This window comes from Xiphophorus maculatus, chromosome 15 (assembly GCF_002775205.1).
Source record: "Xiphophorus maculatus strain JP 163 A chromosome 15, X_maculatus-5.0-male, whole genome shotgun sequence".
NCBI lineage: Eukaryota > Metazoa > Chordata > Actinopteri > Cyprinodontiformes > Poeciliidae > Xiphophorus > Xiphophorus maculatus.
In genome coordinates this window covers 20,716,973-20,736,618 of record NC_036457.1, presented here as the reverse complement: position 1 = coordinate 20,736,618, position 19,646 = coordinate 20,716,973, and the positions used below count along the sequence as shown (strand labels likewise).

The 19,646-nt window shown below is 40.7% G+C and overlaps 1 protein-coding gene across 5 annotated transcripts in view; it reads right to left on the bottom strand.

Moving 5' to 3' along the window:
• disp1 (dispatched RND transporter family member 1) overlaps positions 1 to 19,646 on the bottom strand; it is an 85,167-nt gene that overhangs the window by 40,166 nt on the left and 25,355 nt on the right. For 4 of the 5 annotated variants that reach the window (XM_023347531.1, XM_023347527.1, XM_023347529.1 and 1 more), the window contains one exon: positions 17,205 to 17,277. The gene's annotated coding sequence lies outside the window, so the exon portion shown is untranslated. Of the gene's footprint in view, positions 1 to 17,204; positions 17,608 to 19,646 lie in introns of those variants that run through there. The other variant, XM_023347528.1, reaches the window with a different exon arrangement.

The following is a 19,646-nucleotide window of genomic DNA, read 5'->3' as shown; positions in this document are numbered from 1 at the left end:
GCCCCTCTGTAGTACTTAACACAGTCTCAGAGGATCTTCACGATCCAGACTTAAATCCACAGATGAAACTCATTTTGACTAAATACGATGCTCCAATGTGTTCATTTCTCTGTTTTCCATCAAACCCTCATTTTTTGTCAACAGGAGGGACTTCAGCGTGGTTATTAGCTTTGTCTCATCCCCAAAGCATCACAGAACTGCACTGCAACACACATTTCTAATATCAACCATCTGCTTTCATTCCTGCTGGTGTCTTATTTGGCCCAGATGCAAGCACACCAAACAACTAAAGAAGATTATGTGGGATAAACGTGCACACCTCTGCAATCGTCATTTCAGCTATACGCTATGAATTCAGCACGCTTTGCAAGCTGAATTCATGGCTACTAATTGGCCATGAATTCAGTCACTAATTGGCTGATTTATTATCCGTTAACATGTAATAGTATATAAATAGTAATAGCATATAATAATTCTAATTTCAGATGTCTGCTAACCTGGTAGCAACCAGACTATGCTTTGTACAGAGCGCCTGGACCCTCGGCTGTTGAGAAACGATTGCTTCTTGGAGGATTGGGCAATGTTGGGGTTTTACCCAATTGCTAACATTTGGCCGTGACATAAGTAATGCACCAGTCCAACGATTCGTAGCTGACCAGAAATGATCTGTGCTGTAAATAACCATCTCGTACTGCAAAGAGAAAAGTGGCTGTCAATGTTAACTCAATATTTGAAGCATGGCCAACATGGACTGAATAGTTTTGTTTGCTTCCTCTGCTGCCACTGCTAAATCTACAGACTGACTGACTACAATTCTAAAACTTCGCAGAAAGTTGACGTTATTGTTCATAGGAACTCTACTGGAAAAATCAATGGGACAAAAAGCCCAGACAGAGCTGTGAAGTGAGATTAGAATCAAGTAGAATTGCACAGGAAGACAATGGTCAGGCTAGATATCTGCAGAACAGCACAGGTTTCTGGTTAATTACAGGGTCACTTAGCAATCTTTTAAAGACTATATCTCATTTCACAAAACAGTTCAACGTTAGAGGCGCAAAGTTCCATTTAGTCGCTATTTTGTCAGTGCTCGGAAATTGAGCTGTTAACATGTCATGACAATCATGAGACACCTACACCATAATTATCCCCTATGACTCTTTGAAGATACTTGGATGTTTTGAGCTTAATTTTTGAAGTGAATTGAATTCTTTTCAATGTACTAAAGATACATCTGAATACGGCTCTCTAGTCAGATACATGTTCAGCTAAAGAAGATAAAGATTTCTGTCAAAATTTCAAAAAACTAAAAACTAAATTGATTTAGTAACACTATGCAAAGCAGAAGACTTGTAGCTAATAAATAATGGCAAAAACAATAATAATGAAAAACCGATCTGCTCTTTCAGCTTGCCTACGCTGTTGAACCTCTTTGTTTTACAGCCTGGTCTGTCTCACTGAGCAGTGGGCACAGCGCTCCACTGTGAGAACAAGGGCCTTGGCAAACTGGCGCTGGAAGATAAAGCTGCTGGCGCCAAGGCAAACATAGTGACTTCATCCTGTGTCATCTCACTGAAGGACAAGTGGGCTCTTTGGAGGGTCCCTGTGGGGGGGCTGAGAGGGTGGCAGGCCTGGGTAAAACTAAAAGAGCTGTCCTGGTTCCCATCAATATGATGGGTACAAGAAGGGTGAAAAAAGAAGAAGAAACAAAAAAGTTCTCAGAAAACACGCTTTACAATTTCTCTATAGCATAGCCACTACGCAGTTAGTACTGATAAACTAAATGACCTAATTGGTCTAAATAAAGTTAAAAGAAAATAGGAGATACGCTTCTAATATGGTCCGTTTGCGTATAATGCATTAATCCATGTAATCTGGGTTATGCATGTGCGTGCCTGTGTGGAGCAGGAGATGGGATGTCTCTGTTTCCGGGGAGCGTTGAGCTCAGGGCACTTGGAGCCCTTCCTGCTCCCCGTGGAGAGGTCTGCGCCAGAGGGACGAGAGCCAGGGCCTCTGCAGCTGCTTTCTTCTCTCCGTGTCTCGCCCTCCAACACACATGCACACTTGACAGTTTATCACGGTACTCGTTTCAAGTCTCTCTCGGAGGATCTGTATCCCGTCTTGCGTCTTGAATTTTCACGGTCCGAGCTAATGAGACGACCCCAAGAAAAAAATCAAATAAAGTCAGAAAAATAATGTGTGAGCAGGCACAGACTTAAGATGTGCAAGTTTACAGCGCAAGTCACGACACAGAAAGACACGTTGAAAATACGGATTAATTTTACACAATTGTGCACTACTTTGTGTTCTATCGTGTAAAATCTCAATAAAATCTATGGAAGTTGGTGTTTCTAAGGTGGCAACATTTGGGGATACAGAAGGTCTAGTACTTCTGTCTGACAGAAGTCACATGTGGAGTACCCCAAGGTTCACACCTGGGATCCCTCCTATTTAATATCAACAAGCTCCCGCAAGCATTTCAATATTAAATTAACCACCATAACTACGCAGATAAAACACAGCTCTACATTATGATGTCACCAGATTACCCATCCATGTGCTAAACAGACGCTTAGAACAACAAAAAAGTGTGAGTGAGCTATAACTTTCTCCAGCTAAACAGAAACATAACTGAAGTTTTAATCTTTGGACCTGAAGAGAACAATCAAGAGTCAGCACCTATCTGCCAACTCCAATTTTGGCTGATAGAGATTTTTTTTTTTTTCCATCTGAAAAGTCACTAAATATAGTGACAATGTCCCTAAGTTGGAACCAGTGGGGTGACTATTGGTAACCGCGAATTGTACAGACAGGACCTGTCAGTCAACTCTCTCTCCTGGTATAGAGAAATCAGAAAGGACTGATTTTCAGACCTTTGCCGAGCTGGATAATAGGGGTGGGCAATATAGACTTAGGAAGAAACTGTGTTTTTTTTTTTAGGTGACGGCACAACACAGAATTCATAGCTCCACACACCCAATGTTGCTCTTGGAAAAACTCTCCCCGTTTGAAATACGCTTCTTCAGGACATCATATACTTTAAGACGAGTAATTTATATCACTAAGCCGCATATGGACACTTCATTTAAATTATTCGAATTTACTGATATTTACTGATGCTCTTGTGGAAAAAAACAGTGAAGAAAATAGAAAAGTTATATTTTAGTCCTTTTTAAAAAAATCATGAACTGGAACTTATTGTGGCAACAATAAATCAAAAATCTTATGATATGAAACTTATCAAGATAAATGAAAAATGCCACGATAATTGCCTACACCTTGTAGACAAGATCTGTGGACAAGATCGGTTTGTCACGCAAGTGTCGGCCGATAGCTGAGCTCCCAAATCAAAAAAAAACCTGACCAATGTATCGGTGCTCCAATACATTCAAGCAGCTACCTAAATCCAACATCTCTAGGTAGAGTTGAGCTTCCTGCCTCTCTCAGGATCACGTTCTTGTATTCATTCATCTTTTGTACGGCGTACAGTAGCACTCAGAATTTTGTGCGTGCACGTTCCTGACAAGTGTGCGTATGTCAGACTGTTTGTGTCAGGCCTGGTGTTGAGTGTCTGTTAGAGTACCAGCAGCCTGTAATAGAGACGTGGTGGGAAAGCAGCAGGTCTGACAACAGTGGGGCTCCATGATGAATGCAGGCTCTGACAAATGGATCCCAGAAATACTCCCCATGAACGCGCCGCTGCCTCTTCCGGACACACAAAGACGCACATTGTGTTTGCTCCAGCGCAGCGGACGGACTGCGAGGCTGCAAAATGAGGGCGAGTGAAGAAGGTACGAGGGCAGCGGGAGTTTTCTCCATCCCTCTGCTCTGCTGGGGGAAATTCTTCTGATCAAAGGTGCCAGCTTTAAGATGGGGGCGGGGGGGGAGCAGACTACTGAAACAATAGCGGTGCCCCTTTCTCCTTTTGACAGCTCATCCACTTTACACAACATCTGACCCCCCTCTGCAGCCACTAAGCCTCGACGACCAAAAACAAACTGATACAGTATCATAGGGGGGAAGAAAGGGCCAACAGGTGGTTCTCTGCGTGTCGGGGTGTGTGTGTGTGTGTGTATACAGTTGTGGGTGTGTGTGTGTGTGTGTATACAGTTGTGGGTGTGTGCAGGTGTGTGTTTGTCTGCACATGCAGAGCAGAAATGATCCACAGACAAATCAGGGTACGTTTACCTGTGACTCTTTCCCCTGCCCCCATCCTTTCTCCCTTATGTGTGAAAACAAGTCGTTATTATAGCATGTTTAATGGTGGGTTCAGCTTTTTTGGCTCCACACAGAACCAATAATGGTGAAAAGAAGGGGAAAAAACTCGTACAGTTTCCTTCCACCTGTGTGGACTTTATTAACAGTCTCTGTATGTCCATAAATAGTTATAAACAGTGAAAAATTGTTCTAACAGCAAATTAGTGGGGGGAGGGAGGAGTAAAAAAAATAAAAAATCCACGCCCTGTAAATGTCGGAGGCTCAGCGTTGGTCTGGTATTAATCTTAGAGTCATTAAAAATGAAGAGGAAATTAGTGGTGACAGGCTTATGGAATTACATCATGCGTTGGGTCAACGGGCCCCAAAAGTCATAATAATGGGAGGACAAGAGGTACCACAGTCATGTCTGTAAGTGTTGGGATTGCTGTGGAGCTATGCAATAAGTCTCACAGTTGGGCGTATGGCGAAACCAAAGGTACAAAATACAAGGGGAAGGGTTTGGGACTTAAGCTAATGTATTGGGATCAGGCCACTGGACAAAAAATGTAATGTTCCAGAGATGCTCCTTCTGCACATAGTTTCATAACAGGATGCTCATACGCAGGTTTAACGCTGAATAAAAGATTTCCACACTGAATACACAGAGCTATTATAACACTTCCAGGACCCTTGGACTGAAACACAACCGCTGAATCTGACTCATCTGCTCAGGCTGCTTCGCTTAATGATTTCCACATTTACCTGCACATATCGTTAACGCAGGCCAAGAACATTACACTAATGTATGCCACGTTTGGCTAAGATTGCGCTTAACATGTATAATCCTGTCCCTTACAAACCAAGCTAACAGAAAATATAAATACTAGAAGATTTGGCTGGATTTCTACTGTCTGCTGTTTACCCCCTCTAACTCTAGCTAGAAAGTGAAAGCTGCACTTTGGTCATATTCAAAGATAAATCAAATAACAAAAGGGAAAAGCCCATTAAAGTTATGTGGGAATGTGATAATTAGTCACTCCCAAACATGTCATTTTAATGAGCAGATGCTAGTTTTAGGGGGTTTGGCTTGCTGTACAACTCTACCCTAGTAGAGTTCTTTGAAAATGTATTGGTTTCTACTCCATTGTTTTGGTGCGTTTAAAACAGACAGACAGGCTTATATTGCTATTTGACTGGGGGAGACAGAGAACAGGCACAAGGGGAGGGTACAACAGAGTGTGCATGTGGAGCTAAACAGCCCCCCAGAGCTCAACCACAAAAATTAAACTCATAGCATCAGATTGTAGCTATGGTAACACAACAAACTACCAGTATATAACATCATGGTTTTTGCACTTTTACAAAGTAACCTAGACAGCTCCTAAAAAATCTTAAATTTAAATGATAAGGTATCATTTATTTTTATTTATCTATGCTATACCCTTTAGAAGGAGCAATTTAATAGCAATGTAATTTTTATTTTAAAAAATATATGCATTTATGGGCCCCCCAAATGCCAAGCAGCTGCTTGGTTCATTTATGTCTTGAGTCAGCTCTGAACGTGACCAGCATTAATTAGCTTGTTCAAAAAATTTAAATGAAGTACAAAAAAATGCATATTTATTTTTAATTGTATTAGTTTTTTGTTTTTGTTGTATTTGACATATTTAGGACTCTGTAGTTATGTGTTCAAGTTTTGTCAACAATGTCTTCCAATAATTACCAAGTCCTTTTTTAAAATTTCCTGTCATCTTTTTTATATGTAAGTATATTTTTCACAAAAACACGTTGGTCTGCTGGTGGACTGTCCTAGAGCAGAATTACAATCAATATTACATAATAATTCAGACACAGACATAACACTAGTCATATATATATTTGATGGGATGCTTAAGTTTGGCTGATTCTGACCCAGATTGTACCATATATTTTTTCCAGTAATTACTTCCTGGATAATAATGAGCATAAAAAAATACACAAGTTGGTCTTTTGATCGACTTAAGCCTGATGCTTGATATGTCCGGAAAGACAATTTTAAGTCAAATTACACAAAGATTTATCTTTTTCAGTCAAGGAGGGGCTTTAAGGGCAAACAACACTGCAGTAACAGTCAAGTACGGTGTTGGCAGCGTCATGTGGCGGTTATGTCTCATTGCTAGAGGTTTTGGTGAGTTGTACTTAATATTTGGAATAATAAATCTAAATTAACATGAAGATGGTTGAAACTTGGGTTCAATTGAGGATTCCAACTGGACAATGTTCACAAACGCCCAACGAAACACAAAGCTGTGGCCTCAGCTATACATAGAAGTATGGCAGGAGATTATTGAAATCTACTTGCTACGGAACATTTAACCAACGATGTATTTGGGCTTTTATGTATCGTTTTGTGTGGATAGTTTACAATTTGGCAGGTCATTCTTGTCTTTACAAAAACACAAAGCAGCGAAGTTGGACGTTGCGTTATCTTTGGAAGAGGAAACAGTAGAAGTTCACCAATAAAAGCCAAAAATTCACACAAGATTTGTGAGAATGGTAAGTCTGCGCAACTTCTGGCAAGAACTATCTAAGGAGAAATGTATTAGTTTGCTTTTACTGGAATGAGTCCATTTATATTCACAATGTGCTCAAACAAACAAGAACCAAAGAGATCTTAAAATTATGAGTCTGTTAGTCAAGTGTCTCATAAATTCTGAGTTCTCTGGCACACATGGATCCTGTCCCTGCCAGGCCGTTACCCCCTGCTTTTTCACACCATATCTGACATATTAGAACTTCACTGTGGAGCTCCGCCAAAACAAATCTTATTGGGCCAATTAACATGCCTGCGGAGAACAACAGCGCAGCACCAAGCAAATTGACAATGATTTGATTTGGTTGCTGCCTCAGGAATATGTGCTGACTCAGTGGCTGTGTGCTCTTCTCAGCAAAGAAAAAAAAAAGGCCGGGAGATAGACAAGTCCAAAAACGTGAACTTTTTTTTTTCCCCCTAATCTGTGTTCAAAGTGCAGGGCTAAGCTAAACAAAACAATTTTAATACGTTCTTAAATCTGTTTGGACTTTTTTGTTTGTCTATTTTTTGCCTTCAGAGTATTCTTACTTCAGCTGCCTCCTGCAAATCCAGCACTTCTATGTGAAAGTACAGGAAGTGCTTAACTGCTGAGAAATCCTACCAAATGAACCTGCATGGAAGCACCTGCTTGTAATTCGCCATGTTTCAATCATTGGGACAGGTGCTTCCTTTATCGTTTAGCGCACTCTGTGTCTGTGCTTCATCACAGTAAAGCTGCAGCAATGCTGCTTCCCCGTTGCACTGCAAGTACATGTAAAAAGCTTATCAGGCCTACTTGACATGTTATTGGCAGTTTTCTTTCCTCAAATCAGATTGACATTTCATTGTGCACAAGAAAACGAGCTAGCATTTCTCTGGGATCGTGAATGTGAAAAAGTATGTACTGGATAAAAGCATAAAAGGAGTGTATAATCTTGAAGGCAGCCCAGTGAATAACATGAGGCAGAATGCTGAGGAGCAGCCTGTTGGTTTTCAGTTAAAGGGGAGGATGTGATGAGTGAAATTATAAATATACATAATAGTGAACTAGCCCTTTAGCTTAATGCCAGCTGGAAGGTTCCGAAGCTAATTCTAACATTAGCATCACTTGTAGTTACCCATTGTGCAATTCTTACAGTGCCTATAAATCTACAAATCAAAGTCTTTTCCCTTCATATTTCAAAAATTCATTTGGGATTAATAAAGTATTTTTGGATTTGAATTGAAAATCAGAGTCTCAAAATGACTTTTGCATCTAGGGCTCTTCAAAACAGTACAGACATTTTGTCATACTGATAGAAACAATATGAGGGTTTGTGATGGTGATTTTCTTTTGACAAGAAATATTGTGGTCTTTTAGTATTGCGAGGTCTTGTGCCAATAGCTCACGTTATTCACAGGAGTTAGGGACTCCTGCTTGAGCTCCAGTCAGAGGTTCTCTCTCCCAAGCTGCCTCATTGTCATGGGGGGCTGATAAATATTTACTCTTCCCAGCTTGGCAGGGAAACGAGTGGGAGGAGAGCGAGCAACCCATTGTGACAGAGAGGTCAGAGACGCTGACAAGCCAGCAGGGTCCTTCCTTTCCCCACAGACACCTAAAAATCCCAATATGCGATTAGCTCTGCACTGGGACAGAGCTCAGCCTGTGTGCGCGAATGTGGGCGTGTGACAAAGAGGGGCAGCATGAAAGGCGGAGAAACGCGCAGACAGTCAAGAGGTCGACCGCAGAAAGACGTAGGCCTGGAGGAAGGAGAGAGCATGTTAGAAAAGGATTTCTCCTCGAGAGCCGTTTACGCCGGGGACCACCAGCGGAACTAGCAGGACAATGGTCCAAAGACCATCCTCTACATCAGACAATGCCGCCTAAAAGAAAGACGCACTGGTGTCACAAATACACGTCCCTTTGGGCTACATCTCCCAACTAATCCAATTCAACACAAAAGGAACCCAATAGGCATTTTCTAAGCACACATAAGACATTAGTTTCTAGACGCAACCAAAGAAGCCGAAATTAACCGAATTGCCTTGCCAAAGTATTCATACACTTTGCATAGCTAGAGACTCGCATATTTGCAAATACTTCTTTGAGAAATTATCTTAAGCTCTTAACATCATAGAACACTGTGAACATCAATTAAAATTTTTTCTCAACAGATTCTTAGAAAAAGAAAACCATTTCCTTGTATCCCTTGTATGTTTAGAGTTCTTGTCCTGATAGAAGGTGAACTTCCATCTCGGACTCAAATTTTCTGTCCTTGTTAACATGACATGTAGCAAATTTTAAATCAGACTTCTATTGGTCTGTCTATCTTTCTTCTTGCTACAAAGGCCAGATTTGTAGAGTGCACTGCTAGTCATCGTCCTCCCACTTGAGCGGTGGATCTCTGTAGCTCCTCCAGAGTTGCCATGAACCTCTTGACTTCATCTCTGATAAATGCTCGCTCTATCTGGCTAGTACAGGAGAACAGAAGGGCCTTGTCTGTAAGACTGTTGTGAGGATGTACTATAATGCAATAGTAAGAAATTGCAATATTGCCATTGCTCTCTAAAAACCTCTGAGGCCTTGAATATCTGCTTTTATACTGTGGTTAATTTACACACAGGTGGATTCTGTTTAGTAATTTATTGGTTTGTAGGAAAGATTTTCTTTTAGGAGTAACATCAAAGGGGAGAAATTAGAAATGCTAACTTTTCAGACTTCTCTATTCCATAATTTGAAAAGCCTTTGGCATCTTTGTTCAGATTTAGAGCCACATCATGCTTTGTGTTGGTCTCATCACATAAGAGCACAATAAAATACATAAAAAGGTTAGAAAATAAGAAAATAAAATTCATATAGAGTGATGTGAGCAGGAAATCCAAATCATTACAATGCGACCATCTGAACCGCCGGGTTAAAAGCTTCATCTTTCAGCTGCTCCATCCACACACGACCTCTTTCTCTCTGTAACTTCTCAGAAGGAGAAACAGCCTGGATACGCGTTACAGTGAAAATAAGCATTCACGTACGCACACACCCACGCGCGCACACACACGAGGCAGGTCGGCCAAGTGTCAGACACAGACATATGGGTCAAGCTTCCAACCAGACGGATCAAAGCAAATTGTATGAAGAAAAAAAATCTCAGTTGCTAAAACAACAACTGTGCCATTCCTTCATTTGCAGCCCCCCCTTTTTTCAGTGTGTGGGATACACTTTCTCTCTCTCTCAAAAAAAAAAAAAAAAAAGAGGATCGGAACTTAACCTGTCACGAATTCAAAGCAAACATTTCTCAGACTACGGGCTGAATACTACATGACACTGGTGAAACTACACCTCATTGATCTACGAGCCAAAGAACTTGGTCAAACAAGATCAAACGGAGCCATGATAAGAGTCTGCATGCTCTGCATCCTGAAGATTGAACTCAAAAGAATATTAAATGTCACAAGTTAGAACTGTGATGTTTCAATGCATCTTTCTCTTAGGGTTTATTTAAAATATTATGAACTTCAATAGTGTTTTTATGATGAGGGAAATTTTGACCGCGCCAACAGATAGTGCCAGGTACTGACATGTCAAAATACCAGATTTTGACATTTTGACAGAAAACACGTAGCAGGCGATCGAGTGAATCCATGTAGATACAAAAGTCTCTTGCAAATTATCAAAGACTTAGAAGAGCCAAGCGGAAAATCAGAAACCAAGCCCCAAATCAGTCACCTCAACCAAACCAACTGGAAGTTAAACACACTGTCTGGCCTCAAATTTGTGCAAATTGGAATTCCGAAAAATACATTTGCTTAACAAAAACACTGCAATTTTGAAAAGACATGTTTATCGATAAGGCTGCACAGTGGTGCAGTTGGTAGCACTGTTGCCTTGCAGCAAGAAGGTCCTGGGTTCAATTCCCGGCCTAGGGTTTTTCTGCATAGAGTGTGCATGTTCCCCGTGCATACGTGGGTTCTCTCGGGGTACTCCGGCTTCCTTCTCCCTAGGTTTGAGTGTTTGTGTGCATGGTTGTTTGTCCTGTCTGTCTCTGAGTTGCCCTGCAATGGACTGGAGACCTGTACCGGGTGAACCCTGCCTCTCTCTCGAAATGTCTCGCCGGATATGGGCACCAGCACCCCTCCTGACCCCATTAGGGACAAGGTTGTACAGAAAATGTCTCCCAAGAAAATGGATGTTTGTTACATTTGTACTTCTGGTGAAAAAGGCGAAGTCAACAGGAAGTGGTGGGAGGATATTGGTGCAGCATGTTTTTTTAATGAATCCATCGTACGAACAAACTTCCTTGTTCTTGCAATGGGATTTTCCTTTAGTGGGATTTTCATTGCGATTTTTATTTCATGGAAACACCACAATTGCGAAATTGTGTTTTTTGGACATTGGCAGAATATCAACAAAGCTTCCACCCCACCCCTTTGGAAACACAGCCACTGTTTTAATTAGCTTCAATCTCAAGACTTATTTCCATCCAGTATTGGAAAGATTTTGTATTGATGATGGGGAAAGTCTGACCACTGTGCAAAGCCTTCTCAACGAGGTTAAGGTCTGTCAGAGTGGAGACCGATCCATGTGTGAACTACTCTTTGACAATCTGATCTTGATGAATCCTGGCCTTGTCATCTTAACCCTCTATGGCATGACTTTTTATTTTTGTGGGGAAGAAATATTTTCCTGCATTCTTTGGGAGCTTGGTGGTCCCTAATTACATGTCAATCATAAAATCGGACTCTGACACCTCCTGGAACCAGATTTGGGTTTGTTGCCTCAGGGTAACATTGGTCTAGAACACCAAGATTGTCTACACTGATTATGAGAAATGAAATACAAATCAAACAAAAACTATATTCATAAAAGAACTATTTTTTGGACAAAAATATGTCAAAAATCATGCCCCCCCAAGAAATAAAATAAAGGAGCAATGTGAGGTACAACTATGTGGTTTGTTGCCTGAGGGCAACGCCATGCCATAGAGGGTTAATATATGACTATGCCATAACTGTACAAAAAAGTCCATTGATGAAATAACCTGGCCATTCAGCCGTTGGTCAGCTTATAATGTTGCTGAGCCTAGACCTGAACAACTGCAGCGTCCCCAGATCATATGGCTGCCCCACAGGCTTCCACAGTAGACATTAGGAATGATGGGTGCATCACTTCATCTGCCTCTCTTCTTACTCTCAAGCACTCATCACTCTGGACTCCTGAGTCCACATGACCTCTTCCATTGCTCTAGAGACCAATCTTTATGCTCCCTTGCAAATTGTAGCTTATTTTCTCTGGTTAGCCTCGCTGATTAGTGGTTTTCTTATGGTTCCACAGCTGTTCAGTCCCAACCCCTTGAGTTCAATTCACATTGTACGTGTGGAAATGCTCCTACTTTCACTGTAAAACATAGCCCTGAGCTCTACTGTGTTTATTCTTCAATTTGATTTTACCAAACGTGTAAGTGATCGCCAGTCACAATCCACCACATATTTCCACTTTTCTTCCAGTTTTTGATAATGTCTTGGACAATTCTTTATCCAATTTTTTACATAGTTTCTACAATCTCCTTAGATGTTTCTGTGCTTAATGCAAATGATTTGATCATTGCTAAACAAACTAACCTCTTTTCCAAGATACACCAGTTGCGTCTGTCAAACATGAGAAGCTACTTGTTGCATTCCTTGGGGCTAAAGAACTTGTTGTCAGCTGAAAGACAATGGATGCAGTAATTATCCAATAGGAGGCTCGTACCTATTTACTAAGTTAAATCCAGATTGTGGTGGTGTTTTTGGCCAGGCAGTGCATATACCAATAACAGTCTGAAATGTTGGGTTTTAATATTTCATAGCGCCATTGGTTTTAACCAGTGGCGCTATATCGCTTATAACAGTATTAAACTAATACATCAGCCTTGTGTTTTCATGGCCTACGAAGATGTGCCATTGAAACACCACTGACAGCCAATGTGGGAATTGGTGTGATGTGGATTCAAAGAGTAGAAGAAGAAGATGAGGTGACAATGAAGAATGAAGAAGAATCAGAAGGGAAAGAAAAGTGTGTGATCCTTCCTGTCCCTTTTCTTACATTCTCATTCTTCTTCCTCCGCCTTATTTTGTTCATGTTACAAGTCTTGTTCTCCATCAAGACGCCTCGTCTATTGCCGGGCCACAATTGGAAAGAAGAAATTTGGTCTTAAGTTTGTTTCAATACCTTGTGCCAACTGACATAAGAAGAATTTTTTTTTTTTTTTTTTACTTTCCATGATATGTCTCCCAAACTTAACCTGACACCACATCTGGTACAAGTACAATGACTTCCACTGCTTCATTAAAAAGGAACCGGACAACATGCACACTGCATAATTTTCCTCTTGTAGTATTATAAGGCTAAAGTCTGGAGGATTACTCTTGATATATTTTGCTTTATTATAAAACAGTCAGGAAATGCTCAGATATGCCTGTAATAGAGCGCTGATGATGAGGGTTTGGTCATTTTCTTTTGGGGAAACAACACGCAACTCCTGAAGCTACACAATTTCCAATTCTTACAGCTAACCTGCTGATCACAGGCAAAGGCCTAATGCAAAACACAGCCAAACGTCTTGTCAATATTTAAACAGGCTGAGAGGCTCAATGCCAACTCCAGTATTTATTAAACTCTGATGCCCATAATGCATCCAATTCAAGCATCTGTTATTGATCACTCGAGACATATTATTTACATAGTCCAAAACATTTGCAGTTTTTCATCATATGTTAATATATTTTTTCATTACTCAGAGAAAGGTTAATCATAAATCACATCTGGATGTTTTTTCAATAGTAAAAAAAAAATATATATAATTATATTTCAGCAACACAACCACTTCCAACTGAGCTCAAACACTGATGTCATTTTAGAACACCTGTATCCTATTAACCGAAGGAGCGCTGGTTTTCTAATGCTCTCCAAACAATCACACAACAGATTATTAAAATCAACAAATCATAAACTTTAATGAAGAAATGATCTGCGGCCATCACAGCTGAGGCTTCTAATGAAGCGCACGCGGCACAACTGTCTGCCAAAGTGTGAGCTTGTTGGACACGAACTGGCTGCCGGAGGCGTTTTCAGTCAGACCCGTTACAGCACAGATAAACATCGCCGAGGCATTCATTAGGCCAATAAAGCCCGGTGGATGACCTGAGGCATGGGGTGATGGAGCAGCGGTCGTTTACAACGAGCCATGATCAAAGCGGAGGACTGGGTGCTGCGTGCCTGCCGATGGCGGGAAGAGCGGTGAACTGGCTGCCAGACTCGGCCCAAAAAGTACAGTCAGCCCCGTAATCAAGGGTTCCCATGCACGAGACGGTCAACACAGCTGCCAGGGAGGAGCGGGCAGGGTGAATCAGCCATTGGTTACAGACCCAAATGTTTCAGCGAGACCAAGTGTCATCAGTAATAATGGTTAAACCCCTACCCTGGATGCCTTGAGTTGCTACATGTTCTCATTTCTCGTGATTTTTTTTTTTTTTTAACAAATTTCACTTTGTGTGAGAGTTACTTTACTGGCTACCTTGAAATCCGACCAAATTTAAGTCCAAGATTTGGACTATGTTCACATTGCAGGCTGAAGTGACCCGAATAAAAAATTTTTGGCCTTATGCAACCTGTGTCTGATCTTTTCATGTCAGTTTGAACAGCACAGATCGGATTTTTACAAACGCGACCCGGGCCACTTGGATATGTGGTGCCTACTCAACAGACATCACTATTCTGCGTCCTGATATCTGGAAGCATGAAGAAAACAGCAACCAGTAATACAGATTAAACTGTTATTGTCCATGTGCTTGTTGGAAAACAATTTTAAAATCTCTCCACCTTTATCATCCATGTTTATTTCCGCAAACGCTGAGCACACTCGCTACATGCGATGTCATTGCGCCCTCTACTGCGAATGCGGGGTACTTTTTTTAATCGCCCCACAAGGGGTCTTTTTGTGGGCTCTAGTGTCCCTTTTTCAAAGTAGGCTGACAGGAAAGGGGGAAGGAGAGAGAGGGGAAGACATGCGGTAAACGTCATCGGGTCCGGGAGTCGAACCCGCAACAGCCGCGTCGAGGCTACGTTTTGCCTGAATGTGGGTCGCGTTAACCCCTCCGCCACCACGGCACGCCCAATGCGGGGCACTTTTAGGTTGCTTGCATTTCTTACACAGGAGATCACATACATGTCACATATATTGTGATGTGATCGACCACACACAAGAAAAAGAATTGGATTTCATAAGCTCTACTAGTTAGGTTCAGAGATAAACAGTTCAGTTTAGAGGTACTAAGAATACGCTGGTAAGGGTTAGGGAAAATGTATGGGTTAGGCATAAATGCAGTGACTAAAATGAATGGAACACAAAGTCGCCAGTTGGATAGAAGTAACCATTTTGTTTGTGTGTCACAAAAAGCTAAGGAAGAAAGATTTTGGGAGAAAAGTGTATATCTGTGTGCGTTTGTGCTGGTGTTTCCCTGAGCGTCCAATTCTCTACTGCTTCCTGAACGTCAGACTTCTGCCACATAATGAAATCAAATGTTAAAAACAAAAGCAATAAGATCCAGATCACCCTGGATTCTGTATTATTTTCCTTGCTGCAGAAAATTTGTGAATGACCACACAACTCTGACGCCGCTGTAATCGCACATCATCCAACATGTTTTCAGAGGAGGATTGCCCACAATTTACACATCAGTGCTGCCAGAAGCTAACTGAAAAATGATTTTTTTCTTCCAGCTTTGGATAGTATGTTCAGACAGAGCTGGAGGTAAATATCGCTACCTGGCTCAGTGACCCAGCTGTTGCCAGGTGAAGAATAAACATCTTCAGCTTTTTTTTTTTTGGTTACAGCATGCTTGTCTGGACTTGCCAGACAAAGGCATGGTGAAAGGAGGAAGGCCTGCAGCGGCTCTTGACTCCTTGCATGTTTTCTTTATTAGGCTGCTTGTGATTAAGGGGCATTGATGAAAGGGGTCTGACTTTTCCAGCACATAAAGAGGAGGTGGGCGGATTTTACGTCAGGTTCATAATAACGGGCTTTTAAAGGGCTATTCACAATATGAAGTCAAGACAAGCCTGTCAGAATGAATATGCGGTGAATGCGAAAGCCTATTTAAATATGGGTTTTTCAATTTGTTTGTGGATCTAGTTCAAAGACAGCGTTTGTACTACAATATCCAGTCAGCTCTGCTTCTGCTCCTTCTTCAGTGGTGTGACCTTCCACTCTAATTTTTTTTTTTGGTTTCTTTTAATTGAACAAAATAAATCAAAAATACTATTTGTTCTCTTGGTTTTATGTTGGCAACGGTGCATGAAAGGTTGTTATTACGATAACAATTGATGGCCTTGTTTTTATGCATTTGGTTTTCTGTCATTTGCCTTACGAAAACATTTTTAGGTCGTTTAACTGAACCTAAAAATTGGAATGTTCTGCTCTACTGCTATACATTCAGCAGTAGAGATGAATGTTCAGTCTCTAGTAACTGCTGTTACTAGAGACCAGTAACAGCAGTGGTTTGTTTTTGTGAACATTTTTATGTAATTTAGTCATAATAGTATTATGAGTGGTATATCTGTTAAGCAGCAGACTGCAGGCTGGCTAATTAACCTGCTAATGTTAACGTAACAGACTCAAAGTTTTACCATATAAAGAACAAAGAAACAAGATATTACAATACTCCACACAACGATTGTATTTACTTACTGAATTCGTCAAAATAAATTTGGCTTTAAAAAAATGTATGTCAGTCATCTGCATCAGTACATGAAACTGCTGACTCTCATTTTAAACAGAGACTGCCAGCAAAAAATACAACAAGAAACAGCCGAGTATTGCTCAGGAGCCACTGATTTATTTTTTGGTCATGTGGCAACCATTTAGGCAGGCAGTTATCATAATGAGCGTGCGCCACAGTTTTCAATATTATTGTTGCTAAGGATGCTGCAATGCCGACAATAATAGCCAAAGATTAATTGCCACCATCGTAATCTCAAACTGTGACTCGCAGACGCCCAGACTTTGTAGAGAGGCAAAACTATGAGCAATAAGAACATCAAGACTGTTGATATTTTTAGATAGGAAATGGAAAATGTTGCCGCATGCCCAAGAGATATGGTCAATTTCCTGAAGCAAGAGAGTTTTTGATAGAAAAGAGTCATAAACAACCCCTTTTCACACACTGCATACAAATATTCACTTAGCTAATACTGTTTACATAGAACAGATGAATTGATTCAAATCGATATAAGGATGTTTATTATTGTGATAATGTTCTGAGATCAAGGGAAAAAATGAAGGCCATTCTCCAGATTGTGATCAAAAAATGTAATAATTGCATATATTTATTGACCTACAGTACAGACCAAAAGTTTGGACACACAGTTGTGTCCAAACTTTTGGTCTGTACTGTATCTGGTACATGTCTGGTGAAAGGGATTTTGTTTTGGATCAGCGTGTCTTACCTGCAACATGACACTGGAACATGCTCTGCATCCATTCATGTGTTCAGGCCAGCTGAGGCTTTCACATCTGGAACTGTGGAAAAACAAAAAGAATATTCTGTCTCTTTTCTTTTCTTTAACACAGGTATTCATAATTTGATCAAGGCTGAAGTGTTACTATTTATACTCTGCAGGTTATAACGTCAATCAATAGTAGTTAAAAAGCAGAGAGCTTGGGTCTTACCAAGAGGAAAATGCATCCACTACATAAGCGGAGAAATTAAGCACCAATAAAGATCGGTCAGATTGGACACACAAACATTTTAATTCTTTATAAAACTTGAATATGGGCTGCTGTGGTGGCACAGGCGTAAAGCACAACATACATAAGGAGGCCTTAGTCCTTGACGCGGCCGTCACAGGTTTGATTTCTCACCTCATGACCTTTGCCACATGTCTTCCCCCTCTCTCATGACCTACCTTCCTGTCTAACCACTCTCAAACAAAGGCTACCAGAGCCTATAAAACCATAAAAAAAACTTAAATACATCAATATCAGCAGACTTGGACATAACCCATAATTTTGCGCAAATGTATGACGGTAAATGTGACTTTTGTTTCCCACCATATCCATCAGTCTATAACTTGACATCAAGTAAGGTTGAGGCAGCAGTGTAGTAGAATAAAAAATACTACAACCAGCAGGTGAGAGTGAGTTGTCACAAAAACCCAATGTTTTTGAACATTTTTTGGGAAATCAGCAATAGCAACTCACAGCAATATATTAGCTTTGTGAATTTCTACGATCATGGAACTGCGAAAAACTGGAGAGACTGTTTGAGTTGGTTTTTCAAAATAGTCAATTAGCATTAACTATAGAGATAACTCAAATGCTAAAGTCTCATTATAATTTGACTTTATAAATCTACTTCAAAGTCTTTACATCATGCCTCCCTTCCATTAACTCTGGGTTTGAACCCCATTTGGGTCAACTTAGTCCAACAAAACATGAAAGACCATTACCAGGAGCAAAATAAAATTGCTGAACTTAAATAGTGAACTTCTCAATTTTACGCCGTGTGACATGACCGAGACCACCAAGGCACCCAATGGTAAAGGAGCGAAAAGACCAGTGCCGGATGGCAAGTCAACAACCTAAACTCTGACCCCATAAAACACAAGTTCCCAAAAAATGCAAGCATTTTGCACCCAACCCCATCCAGCTGAAAGGTCATACACCCACCTCATACCCCTGCTTTGCTAAAAAGTTCCAAGCAGGTCATTTAACTATGAAGATTACCCACAATGACAAATCTATATCCATTGTGTCTTGAAGTAATATGTTTGATTTGACAGATCCACCATATGAGAAGGCCAGAAAAACGGAAACAGGACTGGACGGCTTAATCCCTCTAACTGTGATGGCTACCAAGCCAGCGACAGGTAGCCCAATAACAAGCTTATAATATATCTTTGACTATGTCTAATGGCTTTACAGAACAGAAGGCCATTCAAGCCAAACATATGGTCCACATCACCAATTACTGAGGTGTGTCGATATGGAGAAGAGAGAGCTAGCCACAGTTTAAGAATTCAATATGGACAGGAGGGGGGAAAAAGCGGAACTTTTACCCAATTCAGAGGAATGACCTCAGGTCAAAGGTAGTTTCTTTTCCAAGAAACAGAGCTTAAATTTCAACCAGTCCTCCCAGTCTGAGGAAAGGTTATCCAAACCAGAAAAGACAAAAGGCTGGAAATCAAGAGACAGATTCAGGTAGATGCTTTAAGAGAAAATCATTTAAAAATATGTTGATATGTAACATTGAAAACATAGAACCAGTCTCAAGGAACCCATTTTGTTAAGCTAATGTGTTAGAGTTCACTCTAAAGCATGGTGGTCTGGTTTTAAATCTTGAACCCTTAATTGTCCAAAATGGTTTCCTTTAAAAAATGAAACCCTAATGTTCTAAATAATGTTCAATTCCTGTTGACCTCCTGTCTCAAATTGGTGTGGCTTACAATGAACATGTAACCATGTCACTGTAAAAAAACAAAACAATAATGCTCCCATGCTGATATTCAGTCTAAGTGGAAGTCACATTGCTGGTAGTCCTAGGCAGGCAGGTTTGCAGCAAATTATACAATGTCCAGTGTCTTTTAAATGAGTCACTCCAATCCCGAGAGGTGAAATCCTTACTTCTCCTCAAACTGAGATGCTGAAACCCCATGGTTTCAGTGAGGCAAGCAATTACCTCCTTTGAAGAGAAAAAAGCTCTAACCTTTTCAAAACTCTGAAAATGTTCCCTTTGAGCCTGTGAAGATACAAACAATCTGTTGATTCAGTGGCAGAATCTTCCCCCTAAGCCATTATTTGCTTTAGCAGCGATGACAAGGGGAGGAATTTGAGCAATGCCTGTGTATCGTAGACTCATTTCCTCTGAGTGAAAGCCACTTCTAGCCAGG